Consider the following 3,836-nt stretch of genomic DNA (forward strand, 5'->3'; position numbering starts at 1 on the left):
TTATTTTTTAAATGATGACAGTATTTTTTTCACATGGAGGACCATAATTTATTTAACCAATCCCCAATTACCAAACATCTATTTCCCCCTATTTTAAACCATGCTGTATTGAGCCTCCAGCCCTGACTTCCCCCTGTGCCTGGATTATTTCCAAGCAAACCCCAGACATCAAGTTGTTTCATCCGCAAATATAGAAAAGTTAAACCATTTTTATATTATAAAATCTGTTCATCCTCTGGTCTTTTTGCCTTGCACTTTTACTTTTATTTATATTTTTGAACAGGCAGCATATTCACATGGCTCTGCATTCCAAAAGGATGCATGGAAAAATCTGCTTTCTATCCTGTTCTCTAGCTGTCCCATTCCCCTCCTGGAAAACAACCAGTGTTATCAGTGTCTTGTGTATCTTCAGAATCACTATTTACATATGTCAAAGTGAATTATGTACTTTTTCCTGCTTAAAATACAATTGATAATCTACTTGAACAATGATCTGTTTATTTTTCTAAATTTATTTATTACTTTTACTGCTTAACAGCATGTCTTAGAGATTTTTATAGGTTGCACCCTCGCTCTTTTTTATAGCTACCTACCTTCCTCATTGCAGGGACATACAGAGAGTTCAGTTACCCTGTCTCTGCTGGTGGACGTTTAGGTTCATTCCAACTACAGACAATTCTTCCGTGAAAGGCCCGCTGTATTCACCATTTCACTTCTGTGTGAGGATGTCTGTGGGATAAATCTCTGGAAGTGGAAGTGCTGAGTCAAAGGGGATATGTGTTTATATGTTTGATAAATATTGCCAAATTCCTTCTATCAAGTTTAAATCAGTTTACACACCCAGCCAGCCCGGGGTGGGGGCGGGCACGGTGTCTGTTCTCTCCCACCCTTGCAAACCTAGTGTGTTACCAAGCCTTGCTGTCTCTGCTGATCTGATAAGTGAACAATAGTATCTTTGGAGGTAAAGTTTTCATTTATCCTTATAAGGGAGTTTTGAGCATCTTTTCACATGTTTAAGAACCCATTTGAATTTGCCCTCTTCCTATGAACTGTTTCTTCATATCCTTTGCCTATTTCTCCCTATTTGAGTCATTATTGGTTCTGGTGGGAACCCTTTATATATTAGAGAAATCATCTCTCTGCCTATGTTACAAGTTGCACAACCCTCCCTCCCCACCCTGTCCCTGCGCGCCCCGCTCCCAATTTAAAGTTCCTCTTTTGACTTTGCTTGCGGTAGTTTTTGCGATGCAGGAATTTTTATTTTTTTATGTAGTCAAATTTATCAATCCTTTGAGGATTTAGGTTTTGTGTAATACTTAGAAAGGATTTCCCCACTCTGGGATTTGTGTTTTTTGGTTTTTTGTTTTGTTTTGTTTTTTGTTTTTTTAGTTCTCCCCTGGGTTCGTTCAGTAGTTATAAAACATGATTTGTTTCCCACGGTGGGATAGTACTTCATATGGGAAGACTGTAATTTATTTAACCAATCACCTATAGTTGAACATTTAGGCTATTTCCGATTTTCCTGAATTATAAGTCATACTGCAGTGAAGAGCCTTGTCCATAAATATTCTTTTTAAAAAAAAATATTTTATTTATTTATTTGAGAGAGAGACAGAGAGAGCATGAGCAGGGGGAGGCACAGAGGGAAAGGGACAAGCAGACTCCCCGCTGAACAGGGAGACCAACGCAGGTCTCGATCCCAGGACCCTGAGATCATGACCTGAGCCCAAGATCATGACCTGAGCCAAAGTCAGAAGCTTAACTGGCTGAGCCTCCTAGGCGCCTCAAATATTGTTTCATTCATTCATCAGATTCCTGAAAGTGACCCTCATTCCTGTCCCCAAACTGCCCTCCAGAAAGTTGGGCTACACTTCTGCCACAGAGGCATGTTTACTCCTCTCAAAATGCCCTCAGAGCCCGAGGCAGAGCGGCAGGGACCCAGGGTGGCAGATGCTCTCCTGGCCTGAGCGAGCCTTCCCTTGGCTTCTCAGCCACAGCGCGGATTGTGTGAAATACGCTGGAGGAGGGGGCGAGGCAGGATGAGACAGGGGGGGGGGGAAGAGAGAGAGAGAAAGGAAAACCCACAATAGCTGCTGGGGTCTCACTCAGAGCCTACCTACTCTTACTTTACACATACGTCTATATTCCAATAAACTTGTGACCTGGCTTTTAAGAGCACAGCAACAAATTAGAAAGGGAAGCAAGACTGCTGCTTAGAGGTCCTCGGGTCCACTATACAGTTTCCAAAGGAAGAGCAAGTGAAAGTATAATAAAACGGAGTCAGAAAGCAATAGTCTGGACCATGCAGCCTTAGCTGTCCCACAGATCCCGGTAATGGGTAAGGAAGAGTGGATTAGACTGGGTGATCTAACTGTGCTTCCCAACCTGAGATTCTGGCAGGCATCTTGAATATTGTGGTAGGCAGAATAATGCCCACCTCCCCAAAGATATCCTCGTCTTTTTCTTCTTTTCTTTTCTTTTTTCTTTTCTTTTTTCTTTTCTTTTCTTTTCTCTTTTCTTTTCTTTTCTTTTCTTTTTTTCTTTCTTTCTTTCTTTCTTTCTTTCTTTCTTTCTTTCTTTCTTTCTTTCTTTCTTCTTTTTTTAAAGATTTTATTTATTTATTTGACAGAGAGTGAGAAAGAGAGAACAAGTAGGGGGAGCTGGAGAGGGAGAAGCAGGCTCCCCGCTGAGCAGGGAGCTCCATCCCAGGACCCTGGGATCATGCAGGCGCTTAACCCACTGAGCCACCCAGGCGCCCCAAAGATGTCCTCTTCCTAATCCCCAGAATCTGCGACTACGTTACACTATGTGGCAAAGAGGAATTAAAGTCCCAGATGGAATTAAAATGGCTAATCAGCTGATCTTAAAATAGGAAGATTATCTCGGTGGACAATGTAATCACAAGGATTTTAAAAGTAGAAGCAGGAGGCAGAAGAAGGGTGAGTGTTGGATTGATACAATGTCAGAAAGATGGGGCCACTGCCAGCTTTGAAAAATGGTGGCAGCCACAAACCGAGGAATGTGGGCGGTCTCTGGGAGCTGGAAAGGGCGAAGAAGTGGGTACTCCATAGAACCTCTGGAAGGAGGCCCTGTGGACACCCTTGAGTTTAGCCTAGACAGATCCATTTTGGATTTGACCAATGAAACTGTGGGTAATAAATGTGCATTGTTTTAAGTTTGTGTTAATTTGTTCCAGCGGCCAGAGGAAAGGAATACGATTATCCTCCGGTATCGCCCCGCAGAAGAAGAGTGCCTCCGCGCTGGGCCGCCCAGCGCCTGGCATCCGGACAAGAAGCGCACGCATACTCCTGGCTCTGGTCTTTCCATTTTATTATTTTTTTAATTTTTAATTTTCTTGCTAAGTCCTGCTGCTTCTCCGCCTTCTTGATGATGAAGGTATTACCAAAGTTAATTTCTGTCCCGGCACGATTCAGTTATCTGGAACACTCATCTCCAAGCGTTGCTAGGTGTCTTTCTGGATGAGTAGGGCTCAGCTCCCACCCCCAACTCCAAGGGCGAGGCTCTGCGCCCCTCCCTCAGTGGCACGTGCGGTCCAGATGTGGAGGGGCCCCGGCGGGGCGCGCTCGGGGGACAGGCGCAGGGTGGGCGCAGGGGACCGGGAACCGGACGGCGCTCCCAGGCGGCGCGGCCAGCGGCGGCGCGGCTCCCCACCCGCGGGGGGCTGCGGGGAGGCCGCGGGGGACGGGCGCGGGACGGGTCCGGGCGGAGCTGCGGGCGGGCGGCCTGAAAGGGGTTAACCGGGAGGAGTAGTGGTCGGGTCAGGTTACTTCCCTTTAAAAAGACGGGGAAAGGAGGAGTCAGGCGCTGGTGGGGCA

This window comes from Ursus americanus, chromosome 28 (assembly GCF_024610735.1).
Source record: "Ursus americanus isolate L20-20 chromosome 28, mUrsAme1.1.p, whole genome shotgun sequence".
In the NCBI taxonomy this organism is placed as follows: domain Eukaryota; kingdom Metazoa; phylum Chordata; class Mammalia; order Carnivora; family Ursidae; genus Ursus; species Ursus americanus.